Raw genomic sequence first — 24,541 nt, forward strand, 5'->3', positions numbered from 1 at the left:
ACTCAGGAAATAATGAATGTATGTTTGTCTCTTTCATGTAACTGCAGCACAGTTTTAACCATTTACTTTGCAATAAACTTTTTTTTTTTAAGAGAGCTTTTCCACAAAAAAATGTCTATAGATCCTAAAGGTCACAATACACTGATTTTTAAAATACAGAAATAATATCCCACAGCCCAAATTTCTGAGCTACATAAATTCCCCCATTTTGTCAAAAAAAAAAAAAAAAAAAGCAAGAAATGAAACAGTGATGTACTCCATTACTCTCTTTAAATCTTCAGCTCAAATAGAAACAGCCAGTGACTGGTATAGGTCACAAGAAAGACTATTAAAGTACTTCTAACAGTGAACTGCTACAGAGAATACTTTGCTAGATGGAGTTACTTAAGAAGTTGCTGTGGAAACGAGAAAGAATTGGGCTAGAGAGGAGCAGGGGGACTCACTGAGAGCAGCACGCTCCAGTACCCCAAGCCCTGGCTGAAGGAGCCACCTGAACAGGCAGAGTCCTTTGGTCTCCTCTGAAGTGTGTAGCACAGGCTCGAACCAGGTGCCAGGAGTGAGCAGATGTGCTGAAGCAAGTGTCAGAACTGGTGCTTTAAAACCACAATTCCTATATAAGACTCAACATCTTGAGGTATTTTAAAGCAGGGTAAGGTAATACTTATGTTCATAATAAATTATAAGAGAGATTTCAAGGAAAAGACCAATCTTTCTCCTCACAGATTTTCAGAGAATTTTGAAGCTCCTTCCAATTCTCAATCATTGCAACTGTTCTGGAAGCTATCCCAAAGAGAAAATTTTCCCTGTGTTTAGAGAAAGTTTAGCCATGTGTTCTACAACGTGGCCGAGAAGCCATATTCCAAGTCATTAAACGATAAATGTGCATAACAGAAAGAAACCAAAGCTATTCTTATTTATTGGAGAATGCAATAAAATAAATACAGCAAAAAGGAAAAGATTCTCCACTCTTCATTAGAACTAATTTTCCCAGGGAATTTTTTCACCTGTTCTTTCCTCTGCTTGGCCAGACAGAAAAAAGATTTTGCTGGCTACGTTTAATTTTCACAGCCGTCAATGTGATCTAAAACATTTATAATGGAGCCATCACTTATATCCTCCTTGGGAAACCAGAAACTGGAGAACCAGTTCAAACACTGTAGATATAGAATCCTGTCTTCTGACCACAGCAGCATAGTCTGACTGTGCAGTAGCTTAACTGTATGAATTTTACTTATGAAAAGTGTCATCAGAAGAAGAGCATCACAAATTCACAGTACCAGATTCCTAGCCCTAATGATGAGAACCATGTTAATAGCTGATGTCCATTATATCAACCATTCAAACAGTTGTTCTGAGAAGAGATTACAGCACTTTAGCAAATAATTCTGGTTCAATCCAAGTAAAGAAATAGTTGTTCGTGACATTCAAAAAGAAGTAGATCTCAGCAGACTTTGAAACAGGACCAAAGTTACAATATAATACGTATTTAGACACAATATAACCTTCAATAAAAAAGCCACTAAATACGTTTCTCTAGGTATATGAGCAATGTCAGCAAACAACTTTCTTCATCCTTCCCGAAGCAGATCTTAGTTACCAAGCTGGATCTTATCGTTCACATTCGAAGTGCTGACATTTATAATGTTAGAACTTCAATTCTATGTTCCTTGTTTTGCTAGTTCCTTTCCCTCCTCACCTGGAATAGTAAAAAGTTGATTTACATAAAAAAGGAACAACTTTTACAAAGTTATTGTGATTTCATCACTTAAAATTTCATAAAGGCACACCATTGCAATTGTTCTATCTGCAGATTTAAGGCTGGACTTTCTGCTCAAGTAAAGTCACAGCAGAACAACTTCTCAAGAAAGGTGATTCAGAAGTTTATCAACAGACGAAACCATTTCTGATATATAAAGAGAAAAAGGACATTCACACAAGGCACATTTTTAAGTGGCTATTTGTTATTGTAGTTTACGTATCTTCCTAGAGCAATACTAAAAACTGCAGCCCAACAGGTGAATTTCAACAGGAAAAAAAAAACAGATTTTCATATGAATTCCTTACAGTTCTTACAGACAAAGCACCAACCACAGTATTTGGCCCAAGATTCCCAAAAATATGGACTAAAATTAGCCTGGCAATTTGAGAATTTTTTGATCCCTAAGAACAAGTATTCTCCTTTCTGTTCTACCACTGACTGCTGCTCTTCTCACCTCAGGGAGCAAAGCGAAGGAATAACGACTCGGAAGGATGAGACAGTTTCATTAGCCTCATTATGCTGACTACAAAAAGAAGTTTTAGAAGTACACCGCCAGATTTTAAGCCATCACTCTTCCTGTTAAAATATCTGTTGCACTTCCAAGATTCTTTATACTTCTATTTCTCTTCTCTCTGCACTTTTTACCCTTATTATACTCTTCCTTTTCAGTCTTTTCCCTTCCCTGTTCTTCCCTCTTTCCTGCTACTCTGCATTTCTCTGCTCAGCTCACAAACCACTTTGCCTTGAATACTGTCTGCTACTGAACCCTCCTCCAAACCTTTATGCTTTCCACACATTTTGTAGTACCACACTACTCACTCTCTGCAGAACTAGAACAAACACAGCTAAACTCAGATGGAACTATTAAAATGTGAGCAAAACTCTGAGGAACAGAAAGAAAAAAAAGGGAATGAAATGAAGCCAGTGCAGCGTGTTGTATTAGTGCAAGAGAAACAAAGCTAACCACAGGCCCAGCAATTGAACAGCAGACAGAAGTTAAATAATCTTAAAAAGAAAAGTCATGTAGGAAGCCACAGTGCTACATGCAAAGATCCCCCCCCAAGGAGCACATACAGGAAAAAAGTCCCCGTACAACTTTAGCATGTCTGCTTTTTATCCCACAACATAGGACTAATTGTCCTCAGTGTCTGTGCTGGATTCCTTACATGCTGGAGCAGAACAAATACTACTTTTTCACCTATCTGTCACCGCAAACATGAAAGATTTTGACAAAAGCAAAACAGCACTAATCTTAGCACCTCACAAAGCTCGGAGCAAAACACCAGAGAACAGCAGAGAGAAAGATGGCACACAGGCAGTAAAACAAAATCATCGTATGAAGAGCTGGAGCATCCCTAACAGATATTCTTTTCATCACTGAACACCCACAATTTTTAGTGCACAGATTAAACATATATTGTTATAATATGTTCCAACTTCCTGACAGACTGAATGACTTCATCCAGCAGCTCGGGCATTAAGGCCACAGTTGGCGACTGAGTTAAAACAGAGCTTTTAGATGCCAGTGAACCCAGGTTCCAGCTCTGCAAGATATTCATTGCTAATCAACCTAATCTGATGCTGAATTCTCTTCAAGAAACAAGTCAGGATTGGTTATGCTTCTTGGAAAATACGGAGGCATACCCTTAGATTTCCAAGACCAGCATAATTGGAACTGTAAACATACTACAGCCTGACACTCCAATACAGATCCCACCAGGCAAGCCGCTCTCCTTTCATTTTTGGCTTCCTAGTAGTAATGCTTCCTTCCTTAACTACCTTCTTTGTTTATATACAAGGCTTAATCACTTCAGAGGGCTAGCAGCTACCAACATAATGCTCCTATAACTGGCTTCTAACAGCTTCACACATCAGCACAAAGGTTTTAGTGTGGAAAAACACCAGTGAAGGAACTCATTCAGGTCTTCCTAAATCCCTATGCTTTCCCATATTTGCAGTAGATAGAATTCCCACATCGTGAAGGTGAAAACATCTGCTTCAGCCTCTCCAGTCAAAACCACGTGTTACAGTCATATTCATAACAGTGTGTAAAGCCAGAGTCACACTTTGGTCAACTGATGTAGACTACTAGAAAGTCTTTGAAGTTGGAAACAACTCGGAAAATCTGCAGCAAAGTGAATTATCCCAGAGGTGCCTCCATGCTTACACAAGCTCAGGGTTGAATACAACAAAACAAAACTAGCAAAAAGCCCTCACTGCTTCCCTCTCATCAGCTTCAGCCCTGTAAGTAGACCAGCTCAGCAAAACAAAGATGACTGCAGTTTTAACAAGGCTAGAAATACTTGGATAAGGTTAACTTCCACTCCATCATAAGCTTTGAAAGACTTCAAGGCCCATAAAATACCTTCTCAATTCTGTAAAACACAGCAACTGTGCGACTAGCTGACAGTTGGCCAGCAATCTCTACAGCATCTCCAAACCACTTGAAATGACGGTGGTAAATATTTACACGTAATAAAGAATATGTGTGTATTCACTGACATATAAGCATGCAGTTGCATACATACACACAGGGGTATGTACATATCACCATCCAAGTATGTGTGGGTGTGTATTAAAAACAGTCTTAATAAATTTGCTCTCCAAAACTGTTAAGGAAACTTCTGGAGGATTTATTTCTTGCAAAGGAAATTTACTTTCTCATGACTTCAGCTTGAACAACTTTGGGTCCCAAAGGAAGGAGGATGCTTCTCTGTTTGCTGCCCACTGCCCTGACTTATCTCAAAGTAATTTTCAGATTAAAAAAAAAGAAAAAGAATGAACAAAACCTGCAGTAGAAAAAATATCATTGGAAGAAAGCCTGCAAAAAGCCCAAATAAAAAACTGTACCTTTGACCTCTGGTAATTCAAATAGAGTGTTAATCACCAAAGGATTAACACCTTCTGCATTATAAATAACATAATCGGTCATCAGGAAATTATAACACCCCATATAATCAAGAAACACACCAAAGTCTATCAGAGAATTATACACAGCCAGTGGGAGGCACTAAGATGAGAAACTAAGACATTCTATCAGTTCAGTAAGATTCTGCATCTTCAAGCATTGTGGAGGAAGGCACACTGCTTAAAAAGAAATCTCCTTTTCCCTTTATGTGTAGAAACGCGTGTGTCTCTCTACATGTGTTTAAGCATATGAAACAATTCACACATTTTGAACATTATATAATCCCTTAAATTTTTAAAAATCAACACTCATTACCTTCCTGAATTCTTTTCCTAGGTTATTTTACACATTTATTAGATGAAAATCAAATCACTCTTAACATGCTTTAAGTATCTTTCTGTATTTCACCTAACTATTACTTGCTGAAAGAAGGACCATTTCTCCTTTGCTTGGCTTTCCAGTAGCATATTAAATCTAGCATTACATTTATTACATAAAAGGCATCAAGAAGGAAATTTCCATCAACATATACACTTTTAAAACTGGATGAAAAAACACCAAAGACATTGCTACCCACAACATCCTGCTTTGAAGGAGGCACAGCTACCTAACCCTCTGTGAAAGGATTCGCCAGATCTTTTTCAAGTCCCTCAATATCTGAAATTGTCCAGGTTCCCTCCAACTCCATAAACACTTCCCATACTGCAAAGCTACCACTATCCTATTTTTCCTAAGCCACATCACTCCATTGTGCCTCAGAGCCACTCCCATTCATTTCCTTTTTCTTCCCACTTCTGCAAACACCGAAGATCTTCCTGTCAAGTCTCTCTTCTGTTCCCTCTGCATCCAGAAGCCCATTCCACATACGCCTTCAGCTTCAAGTTTCCCATCTCCACAGCTTTTCAATACTCCTGTCCTGGGAGTCCTCTCTCTCAGATCACCTTTGATGCCAACAGAACTGCTTCCATCCTCTTTCCCACATTTCCTCTGGATATTGCTGGCAGCCTGCTGTCTGTTCTCCTGCTTACTTCCCCAAATCAGACCTCTTCTTTAACATAGAGCACGTCAAGAAGAACACAAAGAACAACTCAGCTCAAATCACTTTAAGCTTGTAATTCTATTTTCTGCTGAGACACAGAGATCACAGGAGAGAAGATCACATTCTCACAATGACACCAAACCAGTTAATATTCTTCCAAGGAATGGTGAAGAAAGTAGTATGCAAAGCCTGGTGACACATCTGCACACAGGCAGGGTAAGTTGGGATTAACAGACAGCTCTTCCCATGTAAAAAAAGTGTTAAAATTAGATGGGAGAGGGGAATAAACATTTTCAGTATGAGAAGCCTTTGCATTCTGAACTGCATTAGCATTTCTCTTTTAAATCTTCAGCAAAAGAAGCACTCTCCTTTTATTCGCTGCTTCATATTACAGAATAACTTAGCAAATTTCACCTTTTTCAAGCCCACTATAAAACCTCACCACATTTCTCCAAATTTGTGTCATTCCACAACTATGAAATACACTTTTTAACTGAAACATACTTTAGGGCTGTACCATAAGAAAAAGTACAGCTTAATTAAGTTCACTAAGCTGATTAAACCATGCTCTTCCACGTATTACAGGAAGTATTTAGCCCCGGAGCCATCCTAAAGGCACCTCACAGGGCCTATGACATGTTTTCCAGAGATACTCTGTACATTTAGGCACTGTGGAGGGGGAAGAAAGCAAACACCCCATATGTCAGCATGCCAACAAAAGAAGTATCAGCTGATAAAGCAGCTGTTTACGCCCCATTCTGGTCTGGAAAGTAGGTATTAATTACAAGGGAATAAAAGAAGTTAAGAGAACATTTGCATTAAGAGCAATCTCTGAAGTCCTCAGTCTCTTATATTAGTATTGCGACCTTTGTATGTTTACAAAGAACTCTGACAAATGGATTTTAAATTGAACAGATTAGAGCAGCCTTGTTTTTAAACAATTAAGATTAATCTTTTTCCTTCATTGTATCTAAATGAGTTTATATCATGAAAAGAATTCTTTAAAATTTTCAATCCTTTCAAAACGTCTAAAAGCAATTTCTAAAATAAAGACGTAGCTAAGCAGCATTATGCTTATCTTGGCTGTTACTGGTACAAGGGTGCTGCCCTGTGTCTCAGAAAGATTTCTGGCAGAGTGTGAAAACCTGGTCCATTTCAGAGTCTTTCCTGGGACCTGTCTGAAGTGTCGACAAGCAGCAAAGCTGAATATTAATACACTTTCCATCATCAAAAGCTGTTGCATACCCAAAGGATGAGAAATATTTTAATCAGCTTTCAGCTTGTCTAGTACAAGTCAGTTTATTCCTTTGGGATTATATATCTGTGTGCTCAATTTTTGTCTTTGTACGTTCTCTCTCTATATATTACTTTTGAAACTAGCAGTTAAGCCCCTAAATCTGCTGTTTTGTTGGAAAAAGCTAGCCAATGCAGTGATTCAATTACAGTATTTTGTATTCAACCAGAAAAACTAGAAAATGAAAAGCGAAGAAAAAGGAAAAGAGAAAATAGAGGATCGGTCCTCTGTTCTGTTTCTTAACGGAAAGATTTCTCAGAGAAACCAGTGGGACTTTTTTTTGTTTTGTTCAATGTTTTTGTCAATCTCATGAGTTTTCAAGACCAATTCAGCTGTCATTTCCATCATTATCCCTGCCCTCAAGCTTCAATGCTGCAAACTCAAAATTCCTTAGGGAAATGACCACTACTGAAACTGACCATAACCATAAACATGTTTTATAAACAGGAGCATCAAGTATGCCCTACATGAAAGCCAATAAAAGATCAGTAATTAAATAATGGTCTGAAAAAACTTTACTGTAAAGCTACCATTGCCATAATAACCTCTCTGCTATGAATCAGAGACAACATCAGCTACCTTAAGGTCATGTTAATGAAGATACCAGTTACACGAGAAGACTTTAAAAAGTGAGAAACATTAATCATTCCAGTTTTTTTTTTATTCCTTCCAGAAGTATCATATCATTTCAAACTAGCACACAGCCAGGACTACCAGCATTGAGCATCTGCATAGACAGAATATCATGTTGCTTCATCATTGCTTCCCTGGGAATAGATGCATCTCCTGTACAAGTAACACCACGGTACTCTCTCATCTTTCCCATAAGAGAGAAGACGACAAAAATAAAGTATACAAAAATATAGTCGCTGAAAGATTTTCAGCTGCTCATGAGCATCAAGGAATTCTGGGAAGCACAGCCTTTGTGTACTTCAGCACTGGCCAGCAATTGGTTCACAGAGGCTAATCTTAACTTCCATTCAAATCCTCCACCAGAAATGTAAATAATCACTAGTGTAGAACAAAGGGGTGAACATTGAAGTCATACTACTGCAAATAATTTCTTGAAATGGAAGCAGGAAATTGGGCAGAAAATGAGAAGGAACAGCAGAAGATAATGAGTAAACTTACTCTGTTTTGTGTCTGAATGAAATATGCCTGGAAGAAAACATCTTCCAATTTACCTATCCATGCTGAGTCTTACCAAATCCTTGTGAAACCATTGGCCTTCTTGCCAGCTAACAAATCCTGTGAAACTTTAATCTTCTAGTGGGTAGCAAACAGCTTGAAGATCGACAAAAATATAATTAGGAGAGTACATATGCATTGATATATACACATGTATATAAAATAATCAACTTCAGTTTATTACTGAACAATATCGATCCCCAGGCAGCTCAACAATATGAACTGATGCAGTATTTCCAGTTATTAACAGCACACTTCCCAAAATACTGCATGCTAGGCATCAAAGTAGATTCATCTTGAACATCACTCCACTGATGCAAGCTTACTCACAAGCACAGATATATCCTATTCTTACCATCCCCCCAAGTCAGTCTACATTACAAAAATTCTTAATGAGAAGACATGTCATTAGTCTAATTGTGATATTAAATTCCATTATGTCACAGGAACAATTCAGAATTTTTACTACACTTAAACTTTATATTCAAGCCTCTGCTGTAAGAATTATACAGTGTTCAAATTCCCTACCAGTCCAAAAAGATCTGTTGAAATCTGGTGTTAACTAGACATTTGATAAAAAACAATAATTATTCTCCTGCTTCAGAAAAGAAAATATTATATTATCTCTAGATCTTCAGAATGATCAAGTAGAAGGATGTATTGTAAGAAAAGTGCAAAAAGGATTGTATTAAAAAACAGCTAAGGGCCAGAACTGGAGGGAACCATGGTAAGGCAGAACACAGCAAGCTCCTGCTATCATACTTCAATGGACAGAACTTGCCCATCTGAAAATAAAAACAAAACATCTGAAATGTGGCTCCAGTTAGACAATTTCCAGTCATAGCAGGGGGGAGGCAGAAATTTGTTGTGTCCTTTCAACTGCAAAACATTCTCTCCATAGGACACAGCCAATAAATAATTCTTTTAGTTATAGCAAAAATCACAACCTTCTTCCATTGATGAGGAACCTATGATCAGAACCAAGTCTGCAATCTAAAACCAAACTAAGACTTCAGAATTTTAATCTCCAGATTGATTTTGAAAAGTACACTTCAGTTACTTGCAGAAGTTAAACAGAGTCAGGGACAGAATCACCACCTAATCCAACAGACCATAATGCTTCCCATGGCAAATTTTATTTCTTTTTATAAAATAAGAGCTGTAATTTTGATCGAAGATGAAGCAACTGTTAAAAACCAGATTGCAAAAACATAACTGCCCCACGATCTTATTAGGAATTAGGACTAACAATCAAATAAGAAAGAAAAGGTATCAATGCAGCAATGGCAACTTCTTGGAAAATGTCACCTTTGCTTACAAAAGTCATTTGAAAAGTAGAAAGTGGACACAGCCACTAATATACAACAGAAATAAAATTATGTTTAAAAATGCTTGTACTAGTCAAAAAAATATTCTAACCACAGCAGCATAGATGATGACATTTTAGCAGTACTGCTATTCACGTTCAGTTTCATTAGGAATAGTAACTTCCCCTAGCTTATAGAGATCACATTAACATTGACTCCCACCAAACAACTGGTGGGATAATTTAGCTTCAACAAGCCAGATTTTTCTTGTTCCAATGTAATATCTTCATAAACATGTAAAACATATACATAAACAAAAAAATCTTTATCTTATCACTTTTGTGATGGCATAAATAAGAACTAGAAATCACTTTCTACATAGCTGATAATTTCACGTAACTTGTAGATACAGACATTTTAAAAACACAGGAAATTTAATTTGAAAAAAGTTATCCATGTCCAGATAGCGTTCTTTATTCAGTTTTTATACTAGGAGAAAGCTTTTGAAAAACATAAGAGGATTTGCAATGAATAATTGGACAAGAGAAACAATAGCTCAGTACTACAATGCTGCTCTGGAAGTAACACCTTCTATTTTATTATGTTGGCCTATGACAGCAGAGGCAGATGTTGGTGGTATGGCAGTAGAAGTTAAATTCCCCCCCCCAGTATTCCATTCCATTCTGTTGCTGTGTGACAGATGGCAGCAGAGAGGCACTCGGACCAAACAGCATCTGACATGGAAGTGCGTAGGAAGCAAGAATATGGAACTGAATTCCTCCATGAGGAAAAAATGGAACCCACTGACATTCATTGACGCTTGCTGAATGCTTATGGAGACCAAGCAGTGGCTGTGAGCACAGTGATGTGGTGGGTGGAGTGCTTCAGCAGTGGTGACAGCACAAGTGCTCACCTCTCTTGATGCAGATTTTTACAAGTGCAGCACGCAGGCTTTTGTTCATTGCTGGTGAAAATGCAGAGCTAATGGTGCTATGTTCAACAACAGTGTTTGTCACTGATAATTTGCTCCATCCAAAAGTGTTATTGTGCTCTCTGTATACGTTACAGTTTCCATGGAAATAGGAGGCATTACTTTAAGAGCAACCTACATACTGCTTCACCATTTCCACAGAAAATCATAAGCCTTACAAATCAAGCAGCACACTGTTAACAAAATGCTCCTGTGTTATTGCAGTGCATTACAAGATTCTGGGAGAAAATGGTGCAAGCAGCACCGAGTTCTATGCAATCTACTGCGGCCCAATTACACCAACTTCACTTTCACTGAAATCATCACAGCTCCCACAGACAATAAAAGAGCAATATCAGGGTATATCAAGATCTTCCCAGCACTGACACTGACTCACAGGAGTGCAGCAGGGACTCTGACCTGGTCTTCCTCTCTCTGGCACACACCAGGTGTTCGTGGTGCTACCAAGAGCACCACCCTCTCTAACCCCTATTTGCTGTTCCTGCTGCTGAGAACTGCAAGCAATTTCCCCCAGTGTTGTTTTTCTATAAAGCACTTTTCACCTAAGTAAAATTCTGTAGGATTCTATATCTACACAAATTTACAAAGTTAATACTAGAAAATCAATTAAAACGGACATCTGTGTATGCATTTGTGTGTGCATACATATGCATGATCTGGCAAGCCATCCAGTCTGAGAACACTTGTGTGGGATGGAGCATCCAGCCTAAGTCACTGTGCTCAGCTCAGAGATGGATCAATTTATACAACAATTTGGGTACAAAACTTGGGCATAGCCTACATGCGTGACTCCTGATTTCTGCCGACTGTGTAGCACATATTTGTTTTAAATCATGGCATGATTTGGAAGGGACCGTTAAGATCATCTAGTTCCAACCCCCTGCAATGGGCAGGGACAGCTCCCTCTAGACCAGGCAGCTCACAGCCCCATCCAGCCTGGCCTTGAGTGCACCCAGGGAGAAGAATAATACTAACACAGAGCTCATTTTATAGCAAGTATATGTATATATCACCCACAACATACATCTGACTGTATACAAACACAGTGAAAAAGAAGCCCTATTACAGTAAGAGTTTAGCACAAGAGAAAGCACTCCAGTTGTTCTGAACCGAGGCTCTTTGAGGCACAGCATCTCACTCCCCTGGAGGACATAAGGTGAGGTCACTTGTCCTAAACTCTTCCTCCTGGCTCATGCCACTTTGCATCACAATCTCAGATGTTTTCAGAGCAATTTTCACAGTGTGCTACGTGAGTTGGAAGAGTGCCCTTTGAGCAGTTCCAGTGTATAATAGAAATGTTAGAGAGCTTCACATCAACCCAGCTTAGATATCAACCAGCTCACAGAAGGGTTAAAAATAGAAAGTGCTATCCACTGGTTTGCTGTGATGTTCCTGTAGATATTGTCACTGGATGTATCCTCAGTAGAATTCTATTCAACACCTCTGTCTTTAAGTACAAAGCTGTAGGCTGTAGCAGCTTTAGGAAACATAAGTATCCTTTTTTCTGCTGCACAGTATCTGTGTGTGAAATTCTCTAAAGGGGTTTAAGTATTTACCCTGAACACTATCAGACAGTTTCTAAAATTTTCCTTATCCTGTTGCAAAAACACTTCAAAGAGAATCATAAACACAGCCCTTTGTGCTTTCAGCACACACTTTGTTTTGGAAGCTTAAGACTGAATTCCCTCAGAATTGTAAATATTTTTTTTTTCCTGAAAGATGTGCAAGACTTCTTCTTCTTTTTTTTTTAAGTAAAAAGACATTCTACTGAACACAATGCTGAATTCTTTCTCCTATTTCTAATGGCTAAAAATATTGAGGTCAAGGAAAATAATGTCAAAAATATTTTAAAAAAAGAAAAACAAGTCTTTGGGATCAGGTTGTCTTGCTGTTGTTTGAAATCAAAGATAAATTTCCAGGAATATCTGACTCTTGGTGTACATAAAGTAAAACCTGCCAAAAATACATTTATTTAAAGGGTCTGGTCTAAACAGATAAGAACAGCCCCAAAAGACAAGAGATATGGCTAAAATTTGGGTCTTTTAGCTCCCATGTTGTGCCTACATTTTACATCTCATTAGGCAAACACTATCACCCATCACCACGTGCTCCTCCAATAAAGCAGTGTGACGCTGCAGTATCTAAGCACAAGGGGAAAGCTAAAAGAAATTAAAATCATAGCTCAGAATTCTTGAAATTTGGCTGCCAAGGTCAGAGCAATTCAAACATCAGTTAAATTGCTTTGCGTTTTCTGAAAATGCTAAACAAACAACCAGTCTGTTTGTGATCCCATTATCTTTCTGTGTGTTTTTCCCCCCTCCTTCGCCCCCCAGTATAATTGGTTAGCTGTTTCAAGTGCTGAAGTCTAGAAAAGCTAAGAGAATTCCTTCTAAAATTCCTTTTAAAAGCTACGTTTTATCTTATAGCTTATGGTGGTTATTCTGGAACTGAAATGTCTTGATTTAAACATATATTTAAGCCCTTGTTTTAATTTGGGGCGGAGGGACAAAAAAAGAAAGAAGAAATATATTACAGCCCTGGGCTGAGATTCTGGTGCTCAAGTTTCAGCCCATCAAGGCTATAAGCCCATGACAACAGTGGCTTACAGCAGAAACTACAGCATACTTCATACGTAGCATTAGTACCAAAGAACAAAACAGATCCCAGAAACGAAAGAAAAACAATTTTAAATGAAAATCTCTTTCTGATTTCTATTCAGTTGCATAAGCAGATAAAATACAGTATTGAGAATAACAGTAAAAATATTAAGATGAGTTAATGGGCTGTTTCCTGTTGTTTTTTTTTCAAGAACTTAAAAATTAAGGTGAACCAGTGGTGCACGGAGCTATCAGCTGGCTCGAATGCCAGTTTGCTCATTACAGCTACACAGGACGTGCACACTACTGTTTGCACACAACATTTGTAAATCAAAAGGTATGTGGCACAACAGTATCAATACTTATATTTTGGGATGCCGAAAAGTGAAACAAATGGTGTAGCAATTACTTGTGTTTCAGTTATACCATTAAGAATTAATTCGTTAGGATCTATGTTACATTCCTTTAAGTAAATCCTTAAGAACAGGAAAACAGCTACGCTGCTAAATAAGCTAAGTTGCTCATTCTTTTTTTTTTTCCCCCCCTCTGTATTTTAGAACTACAGTTTTTTCAACTTGCCAAATTCCTGCGTAAATAGGTGGGATTAAATGGAGCCTAACCTACCTAACATAATTATGTATGTTGTGCTTTTATACTGCAGGGAAACTGATACATTTTAATAATCCCAGTCTTGGCTCTTACCCACCAAAGTCAATAAAGGTTATTAAGGCCAACTGCCATATAAATACATTGCTACGTTGCTAAATGGACTGTCAAAGCAGGAAATACAATTCATGCCATACAGCACTACCAGGGTCATCGTAAGAAAGAGGAAAAAAGAAAGGAAAGAAAAAAGGAACACTGGATATATAAAAAGGAGTCGTTAAAGATTTGGTATTTTGAGTATAATCATACTCATGTTTACTTTTCATTCCACTGATTTACTTTTTCAAATGTGAACCAGTCTGAAACAAAACAAACAAAAAAATAAGACTGAGACTTGTACAGTGCTTACTGATTCGGCACAGCATTGAAACATTTCCATAGCTAAAATAAATGTCAGATTGCAAGGTTTGCATGATATCAGACCCTGAGAGACAAATTGTCTCTCCACTGAATCTCAGAACAGCTACAGCAAGACTTCCTCACATCACATGAGATTTCAGCTTTTCAGACTTCTCTTTGCTCAGAAAGCAAAGCTTGTACAGTCTTTTTTCAAATGGTAACTCTCCCTTTGAATTCAGCAAGCATTTATCCTGATGTTGCACATGATAACGTGTTAATCTTGGATGACTTTTTAAGAAAAAACCCACCTCAAACACTTGAATAGCCTTCATATTTTCAAGGGAGGGGGAAAAGAAGAAGATTGGTTAAACTGCTTTAGATTTAATGGTTCATAAATTCATGAGGTAATATTGCAGGAAATGTGATGTTTTATCAGAATGTCATTCAAATGAAAGGTTTAACATTTACATCACAAGAGCGAGCTCTAAGTAAAACTATCCTCAGGGAAAGAAATGCCAGGACTAAACATTATGATAAAATGGTGTGCTTGCTATAATGTACAGAAACATTAAATAGAGCCCAAAGGTTTGAAGATACTGGGTTTGAATTCCTGAGGCTCTGCACTTTGCTGTGATACTGGAGCAATTACAATTAGCAGAATTGGAAATTTTGGAAAACTTTTTTTTCCTTCTTTACAATTGCATTACCAAACAAGGGAAAGAAAGGCACACAGGGACCCAGGACTGTATTACTCCAGACACATTCAAAAAATTCCAGTCAAGAGCTGTTAAGCTCACACAAAGAAAAATACATCGATTCAGAATTTTCTTTTAAGAAATAGTTCCTCTTAAGATTAATACTCTACCAAGACAAGATCCACAACTGCAAGACATGCATACTTCCAGCATTTTTTTCACATTATGCAAGGGAATTTTTTATTTTCTTGTTTTTACCTTTAAAAGAATCATTCAGTTAAAATAAATTTCGGGAAAAAGCATTGCCTGCAGACTACCGGGTACCTTCAGAAATACCTTTTTGATTTAACTTAATGCTGTGGAAGTTAAGCATGCACCAAAACACTGCACTTTTTTATGTTAAATTGCTGTTGAATTTGTTAACCCACAATTGATTTCCTGTGTTATGGAATCTTAGAGATTACAGCTAACTTGAAGCAACAGGGATAATTCTGGATGTTAATGCTCCATTTCTATGCATTTTTATAAAGTCAGTGCTTCCTGTTGCATTAAAACTGCGGCTCAACATTGCCCCCTGCTGTCAGTTCGTGAAACACAAAGGACAAAATGTAGGTTAAAAACAAAAAAAAAACCCACCCCACCTCCAAGTCCAAAATACAGTAAGCATCAGATTTACTTACAGACCCAACAAAACAGACATTCCCAATTAACATTCTCTTCTGTCTCCGTCAATAGTTGAAATTAATTGTGATTAGTGTATTATAAGCCATAAAACATTAAAGCAATTTCTAAAATTTAAATTGGAAGCAGCTTCTGTCTTGGCCCAAGCATCAGCTCACTGATAAATATCATCCCGAGGCCTGTTGAAAGGAGATACACTGACGCCACCATGTTTCTAATTAGAGACACATGGCAGTGTCACACCAATTGCAGAAAACCTAACCCTAGAGAATTCTCTGCTTTGCTGTTTTTCCATGTTCTCAACACACAATGGATATGAAATAACAATCAAACATTCTTGTCTCTACTCCATCTAAGCCTCTGTTACAAGAGGGTAACTTGTCATTTGAAAGAAAAACAAACCAAAGGGTGTTTTTTTTTTTAATGATAAAGGTCACTCCAGATTAGCTGATTTTGAGAACAGAAAGATGAGGAAAAATACAAAGATAAACAAGTCAAATTTTTTTTTCCCTCTTTTTTTTTTGTACAACAGTCCAAAGTTCAGCAATTCCTCACAGCAACTGATTTCACATACAAACATCCCACTTCTCCACACTTACTTTCCAGAGTCAAAATCAGCTGCTGCCATGAAAAGCTTCCAGATATTTGTGAACGTTAGAGAGTAACAACATTTCTCTCAAAACTCAATTAGCAGCCTCTATTTGCATGATGCCTCCAGAGATTTAAAAAAAATTTCAACTACAAGTGATAATCAGTATCCTCAACCACAGGACAAACTCCTCCAAGACAACCAGGGACAAGCTGAGGCTTACACAGCAACCAAGAGAAATGATGGAAAAGAAGCTTCTCGTGGTGATGTAAAGATACCAGCAAGACATGATTGCCTATGTAGTTCCTTCTACTTACAGACCTAGAAGCAGGTATATTGGCAAATGTGTTGAACTCTCGCAAAGTTCCCCACTTGAGTCTCTACTTAGACATCAACAGCAAGCAAGCTAAGGGTGATCACTCAGACAGTTTTGAAGGAAGGCAAAGATGCACTTTCGAAAACACAGAAGCTATCCATCCTCTAGTTACTGAAGAAACTAATCACCTCTAGCTGGTCCTAGCCAAGGTGTCACTGTGCACACGAACTACTAACAGATAGGTGCACCTCCACATCATCAGATTTTACCCTAAACTTCCCCCAGATAATTCACCGCTGTTGTGATTGGCAGAGTTGTGTTGTCTATCTTGGTGCTGAATGGAAAAGTGGCACTGCACAGTTTCTGGTGCCAGTTGGTGTGATGCAGTTCTGCCCACCAACTTCTGACACCGTCAAACTTCAAAAACAAGCCAAGTCAGGAAACAATTAAAATATCCTCTTAGTTATTGGAACTTATTTTGCTCATATTTGTTTTGGCTACTGGAGGAGAGAAACAAGAGGAAGCAGTGGAAGGCTGACACTTATTCTACTTTTCATATGTTCTGAATAAAGCAGAAATCCTGTTACTACAGTATAATTAAAAACGTAACTGTTAGTGCTCTCAGAATTAAACTCCAAAAAGCTTCAGTCTCTAAAACCAGTACTTACCATAATCTCCATTTTTCTCCAAAATTCTTCCAGTTTAGCCATAGGCTTAAGCCACCAGTCAGTGCATTTCAAATACCGCTTGCCTTGAAACCAAAACTGCCTAAGCCACTCAAATTCAACCTGCAAGACAAAAACACATGGTTGTGTAAATCATTTATTTGTCACTAACTGGGGCAGGACTGGGGTAGTACATGAGTACAGATATACCTGAACAATCCTTTGGAAAATGACAAGATTACTAAAGCATTCATCTCTAAGCACGTCCTTATGCACAGTTGTTATTTTTATTTAGTAATACAAAGTATAGAATAAAATTGCAGCAATAAATTGTGCTAGAACACAGCCTAGTCAATTGCTACGTATAACGAGCACAGCTTTATAATGAAAAATAGTTTCCTCAAGTTTACCAACCTGTCTGGTTACCAGACAAGCTGCCAGTAGCCTCAGGATGAGCTGCAGTGCTGCAGCCAGGCTCGTGCTCCCTCTACTGAACCTCCTGTACAGCCAACCTGCCTGTGCAAACTGAGAGTGGAAGGCGGCTGTCTGCTGCTCGGCACATTGGAAAGAACAGCCAGACTGCTTTTCTGTTTATGTGGGGAACTGTGCTTTACAAAGAAAACATTATCCCAACAAAGCAATAAAGCTTTATCATAAGGAAAGCAATTCTTTTACTCAGAATATGAAATATAAATCATACAGTACGTTGCTAGTTTGTTGTTGGTTTTTAATTTCATATGAGCAGCTCTTCAGCTTTAAGGCACGATAGTTACATATAGCTCATCAAATATTCTTCAAGCAAAATAATTCTATTTACCCTAATTCCTGCTGAGCCTGATTGCTATCTTTAATAGCAATCCATAGTGCCGGCCTTTAGAATTACGTACTTATTTTTGTTGTGGTAGTTACATTTCACACCAAGTACAAAGTTGCTTTAGTCATTACTTGCTTCCACCAAAGATTTTATTTATCCCTGCTTGACTCCACAGCAACCAAAGCAAGCTGACAAGGTGAAGGAGTCAAGAAAACTGCCCAAAGCTGTCACCAAACTCTTTGCAGCAGGCTACAGAAGTCTCAGAGTTCTTCTGCTAATGTCAACTCAATGCTTGGTCAATACATGTTGATGACCGCAATAAAAGAAACTTAAATTTGAAATGCTTAGAATGAACATTAACTTTGTAAGTAAAATATAACATGATTAGTTGACAGACGCAAAGCTTAGAATATTTTCAAAAATTGACTGTAGCCATAGTGGCTTATAATACAGAAGTCTGGGGACATGCATCCTTCATAAAAATAGCTGAAGTAGTATTTACTGCCTATGAAGTACCAAGCTATGCTTCATTAAAAATCAGTACACAATGTTTCAGGATGGCTGAGCACACCAACAGTTCAACAAGAGCTTTGAGTACTCACTACTCCTTTTTTCTTCTCTATTTTTGCTGGCTGCTTTCACGGAGAGGGCAATAACACAAGATACCTGGCAAATATGATTCAGGAAATGAATCACATTAAGCCATTAATCAAAGAAAAACTATTTAAAAAAAATGAAAGCCAATGCTACAAAATATGGCTCATCACGATAAAAATCTATTTCAGTCAATCTGATTTTTAACTATAATCATATTGATTTGTTACATTATGTAATTTCAGCCTAAGTCATGTCTGACATCTTGGCCAAATCTTTAATGCATCTTGATCCCTTACAGCATACACAAGAGCAATAGGCTAGTTAATTTTCTGCAGGATACCTGATCTCATCAGATGTCAGTGCACCAACATGCGGCTGTTAAATGATGTGGACTGACACATACTGGGGCTCTTATGCTCAGGTCAATATTCATCTCATGGTGCCTCAATTCAGCTCTCAACTGAGTTAAAAGAAGGGGGAAGACCAACATTTCACCCACCAACTGAGCCACCAAGCGGACTGACAGCTGAGCTGCTGCCTCTGACCAGGTGACTGCTGATTTTGAAAAAGTCATCTTGATGAGGCACAGGGACAAATTCCTCTATCACTTATACTTTAGAAATTAGTAAGCATATATACTTTTGCTAAAAAATCTGCAGAGAGACCAGTTATGCTAAGTTTGTTTGGTATTTCAAAATTAACACTAGCTCTAAATTAGCATAACTCTTCAATCGAATTCTAGTCACTAATCTCTTCCTGCAGGAAGAAGGCATTTGTAAAGGCTCACTTCCTTCCACCTCTTTATATAAAGATGAGGAACTATACCAAGAAAAAACAAAATATGCTGGAGAGATAAAAACTCAATTCTAGTCGTAGTGGAACTAAGGATAAAGGTACTAACATTCATCTGCAACAAAACATGCAGGTTAACTGTTCTTGCCAAGTGTTTTCTTTCCTGAGTTTAATTTAGAGAATCCTACATAATAGAGCTAGCTTTAGTTCAGATAAGAAAGCAGTCTACACAACAGCAACAGAACAAAACTTAAACATATTAACATGGAAAGAAAACACATATGCTGCACATTCTAGGAAGATCTCTGTCTTCTAATTAATTTTTGACTTATAACTTACATCTGTGCAAGAAAGCCCAGAATCAGGCCTCATACGCCCAACCTCAGCAGATTTTCAGATTGTCCTTTAGTGATGATTAAAGGCCAGATTTAGGTTATAGTCAATACTGGGTAGTAAAAGGCCAGCAGTGGCATTTGACATTTTGTGAGGCGGTGCTCCTCAGTCACTTATTTGAAGGTATTGGTTATTAAACGCCACAGATGTGAGTGATCTATATTTTGCTCTCCTTTACTATCCAGCCACCAACCATGCTCTAGGCTCAGCATGGCATGCTAAAACCTTTTAACCTTCCTTGCTGCAAACACTGCTACCCTTCCTTAGCATGACCCAGCAGCTAACACCACACACCCTTGACTGAGCTAGCCCACCCAGGCTTCTCCACAACCTTGCAGGTGTACAAATGACAAACCATGATAGATGTACCTACTGCTGCTATGAAACTACTGCTGTAGTCAAGAGTCACTCAGGAGCGACACAGCAACCAATTCAGTCTCAAATCTTCATCACAATAATCAGGGCTGAGCCAAAACCCCACTGAGGACAACACCTCACTTCTTCAAACTTAAGCACTTACTTAAAAGCCTGACACATTTTAAACACAACAGATCCTAAAAAAAGTTCTTCAGGTGTTTTATTTCATAGAGAACTTGTGGTTATTAGGTTGGCATTGCTGAATAAGGAGCCTTGAGGCTTCTGCACACAACAAATTTTGGACTGCTCTCAGCAAGATAAACAATGGGTCTTTGTCACCCCAAAAAAAGGTTACTGTCCAAACAGCAATCTGATAGCTTTAAAGAGTAACTGCACTTCATCCCTAACATTCCCTGTATCCAAGACAGGTCTCTAACAAGTGAACTCTGGGAAAACAAGCAAACAGAAAAGAGATTCCCCAGATGCTCTCTACCCACCACAAAAATAGAAATACTAAAACTACACCTCTGCTCCAGATATCTTCAGTTCTAACTCCCTTTTTTCAGCACAGCAAGTCTATTTTCCTGTTCAGAAACACAGAAGTGAAGGCACAGAATCACATTTTACTCTTACAGATGTGCTGTTAGGCTCCTTCTCTCTAAATTAAAACACGTGAGGAGCTTCAGTTATGACATTTGTAGGTAGAATACAACTGTATCACCTACTCTAGGGAAATAAACACTACTCAATTTCAGGCCCATGATCTCTGGACCAAATGTAGATAAGCTGCATACCAAAACAGAAATTCAGAGGCAAAACTGGGTGACAGTTCTTCATCAATTCTTTACGTGGCTTTAGCTACTTCAGTTTCTTTTTTTTTTATTTATTTTATTTAAAATAACAGAATTAAGAGGGCAAAGAAAAAAGTGACCAAATCACTTGGTCATCATCACAATTATCAGATGAAAGACCACTTTCACCAGTAGTTAAGCAGTTTAATTCTTTAAAGGAAGAAAATATGCTCTTGTTCCTCATATGCCTTCATACACAACACGAGCCTAAAACCTCAATAATGTGCCTAAAAATACAAAGATTTAACATACAGTAAAAAACGAATGAAGTTTTCACATGCAAAAACCTGCATTAGCCTCACAGATCTGTATGTTTTCCCCTCAGTGATGTTTGAAGAAGAAAGATGCATTTAACACAACGGTGAGCAACAGCTAACTTTGTCTATTTGCTCAGCTAATAAATGAAATTTAAATTGTATTTCAACATATAAAATTGTACTTCAAGTGAAGAAGTGACCTTAGGAAAATTAAAAAAAAAAGGCAAGTGGGTTTTCTTTCCAAAGGCAATATAGATCGTATGTGTCCACTAAGATTAACTGCAATATGTACAAGTCAAACAATGATTTCTGTTACAGTATATCCCATATGCGTAACAGGAAACATCCCTGTATGTCACACAGCAAAATTATTCAGGTGACTGCAAACACCAGGGGCTAGTCTCTCACCTGATGTAAACGGCACAGAGCTTTGATGTTAAAGGACCCATGCAAATTTACACCAGCTGTGCTTGTGGCCCTAGCTGTGCAAACCACATATGCGTATAGTTTTATGGACTGAGCCTGATTAATGTTTTGTAAAGCCCTGCACGCATAAGACTTCTTTAAATAGCTCTAGGAGCTGTTCTGCTAAAAGTCAAGGGTGCAAATCTTTTGCTATCACTATACCCATTTTGACCAGCTTTGAAGAAATAAAAATATGTTCTACCAAGTTTCAGTAGCATCACACAGTATTACATTCCTCAGCAGATAACAATTTAAACCCTTTACAAAAACATCTCATTCCAGTCAAAATTATTTCAGTACTACAGATGTTTAAATACAATGCTGATCATACTTATTTTAGTAGTAGTACAGATTAACTCCTTCAAAATGTTTGATTATAGGAATGCTGTAATTGATGCTTCAGAAAAACTGACTCAGAGATTTGTGTTTTGCTTTCTATTGCTGCTTTTGAAGAGATTATCAGTGCTTTAGTTAAGAAAACCTCAAAGTTTTGTTTCAGGTAGAAGTAGAACTCTCCAGAGCAACTGAACAACATCACTTCAAACTCCTAATACATAGCCTTGACTATGTTTTCTTTAAACAAAACAAAGCAAAAAAAAGAAATTAACTAACCAGCTTTGGCAATGTCACCACCATGAGAAGACCCATCTATTGTGTCATGTTGCTGTCATTAACATAGGAAAAGCAAAGTTGCACTCCTCATGATACTGCCTACTTTCACATCAGAAAAAAGTACCACCTCCACAGCTTCCCCAAACAGAGGTTTTAAAGTGAATGTGCTTGCTAAGACTCCAAACCATGAAGCACTACCAGGTTCAAACTTCTACAGAAGTGCAGTTACTCTTGTACGTTTTATAGCACAGAACAACTTGAAGTATGTTACAATTATTTCCACTACATTTTCTTCAAAACATAAAGCAGACATTCACAATCATCTCACAGCTGCCATTCAGTAAAAAAACAAAACAAAACAAAAACAACCAACTGGCAACCAACCTTAATATCTGATAAGCAATTAAAAACATCTTACATGCTTTTTTTTTTCCATTCCCACTGCCCCCCACTCCTTTCCCAGCAGCTTGATTTGTCTACCACACAATGATTTGGTAGCATTGGCACAATGAAACCAACCCTACCAACTGCTCCTTTCCTCTACCAGCAGAAGGATCTTAAGAAGTCAAAAATGAAAACTTCATGGCAATGAAAGTATCAGGTCTGAGTTAATCTCGATGGCTGTAAACAATTAATAAATCGTAAAAAGCACATTATGAACTTATGCAGCACCATGCTTTGTGAGCTGTCGAACACAGCACCAGACTGCACCTCTCAGAACCCAGCTGCAGCATTTCTAATGCACGTCTTCTCACCTCATTATGTATTTCTTCCACTTGCTTTACAACTGCAGTTTCCACTGATTTCAGAGATAAAGCCATTGAATTAGAATCAGTTTGTAAATTCTGGAGTGCCAGTTCACATTGTCCAAATATGTATTCCAGTGTTCCTCTTGAACACTAAACAGAGAATAAGAACAGATATTGAATTGTGTCAGAACACAGATGTTACTGAAGTAATACTGAACCATTTAGTGCTGAAATAAAGTGAAGGAGCAGAAGGGTTGCATTTCTGTAACTGTATTTTATGATCTTTTAAACTGAAGCTTAATGCCCACTGGTTTGTTTACATCGTTGTTAGAATAAACTGCACAAAAGACTGTTCAACCAAACATAACCAACCAGTGACCACAGATTGGAGAAAGAATAGGACTAATTTTCAATTTACCTTATAATTATGGCAGATAAAAATACGGTCACATTTTCCATCAGTTGCACGTGTGTAGTTGTACAGGCTCACAGTAAGAGTTAAACAGAATTTCATATTCAGTCTGAGAGTGCTGTCTGTTTAGAAGATGTAGGTAACATGAATAGAACAGATCTGCAATTATGCTGCTTTGGTTTTACTTAATTTCTTTCAATAAACTAGAAGAAAATACTTAAAATTCCTTTCGAAAAAAATTCCACACTCTACAGAGGTTGAGACCACAATAGCTTACAAAAAACAGAACACAATCACTTAATAGGGAAGTTCTTAATTGAAAATATGCATTTTCTTGCAAAATAAGAGACAGAAGCAGTAGGTCAGAATACTCTTAAAATAAGGTAATATTCACAACTATTGATTTTTAAACTGTACAGTGCACTACTGCTTTACGTCAAAGTCCATTTCAAGTAAGCAGAGCATAGTTTGGGAAATAAAGGCTTTCTTTTATTACACTTTTATCATATTTGTCCATGTCTGATGATACAGCTTTTCTGTTATTATACAAATAGGAAGAAAAAATGTATATGGATACATGTACCACTCTTGCTTCAATAGTGTCACCTTTTGGCTTGCTCAAAAAATAAAGTGGTAATTTTTAATACACTTGAATTTCAATATCTTTTTACAATGCAGACTATTGTTTTATTTCTGTATGCATTCCCATTTAAATACCACAGAAAGAAAACTTTTGCTAGAACTACAGACAGGAGGAGAAATGGGGAAGTCCAGTAATCAAAGGCATCTTTACACTTGAGTGTACACCAATGAGGTGGGGTGCAGCACATTCCTAATTCACACCTTACATGAATGACTGTAAACTTAGGTAAATTACTGATACAGAAACCACCACATCTCAATCCAACTATAAACAAATAACGGTGGTTCAAGGAAACAGTCTGATCAAATGTAATCTAATGCAGTTCTGGATAATGCAAATGCAACACGATGCTGCATTTACAGTACTGGAGTATTAATTTGATAAATGACCAAGTAGAAAACCATACTTATACTCACATCTGCCACTCTGTGAGTTGAGCTGAACCGAGGCGAAAAGCCAGCCAGACACAGTGCTGATGTGTCATGTTGAGATCATCTGGGGAAAGATTAGGAAACCTTGAGTACAGGGAAAAAAAAAAATATATATATATATATATATATACACG

At 37.7% G+C, this 24,541-nt stretch overlaps 1 long non-coding RNA gene across 1 annotated transcript; it reads right to left on the minus strand.

Moving 5' to 3' along the window:
* Positions 1-768: 768 nt before the first annotated feature.
* LOC104912959 lies at positions 769-24,478 on the minus strand. Its single transcript, XR_795038.3, has 4 exons — positions 24,393-24,478; positions 22,928-23,071; positions 17,038-17,157; positions 769-1,696 (listed from the first exon to the last, which is right to left on the minus strand). It is a non-coding gene; the product is annotated as an uncharacterized LOC104912959 (long non-coding RNA).
* Between the last annotated feature and the right edge of the window lie 63 nt (positions 24,479-24,541).

The sequence above is a fragment of the Meleagris gallopavo genome, chromosome 13, assembly GCF_000146605.3.
Source record: "Meleagris gallopavo isolate NT-WF06-2002-E0010 breed Aviagen turkey brand Nicholas breeding stock chromosome 13, Turkey_5.1, whole genome shotgun sequence".
In the NCBI taxonomy this organism is placed as follows: Eukaryota; Metazoa; Chordata; class Aves; order Galliformes; family Phasianidae; genus Meleagris; species Meleagris gallopavo.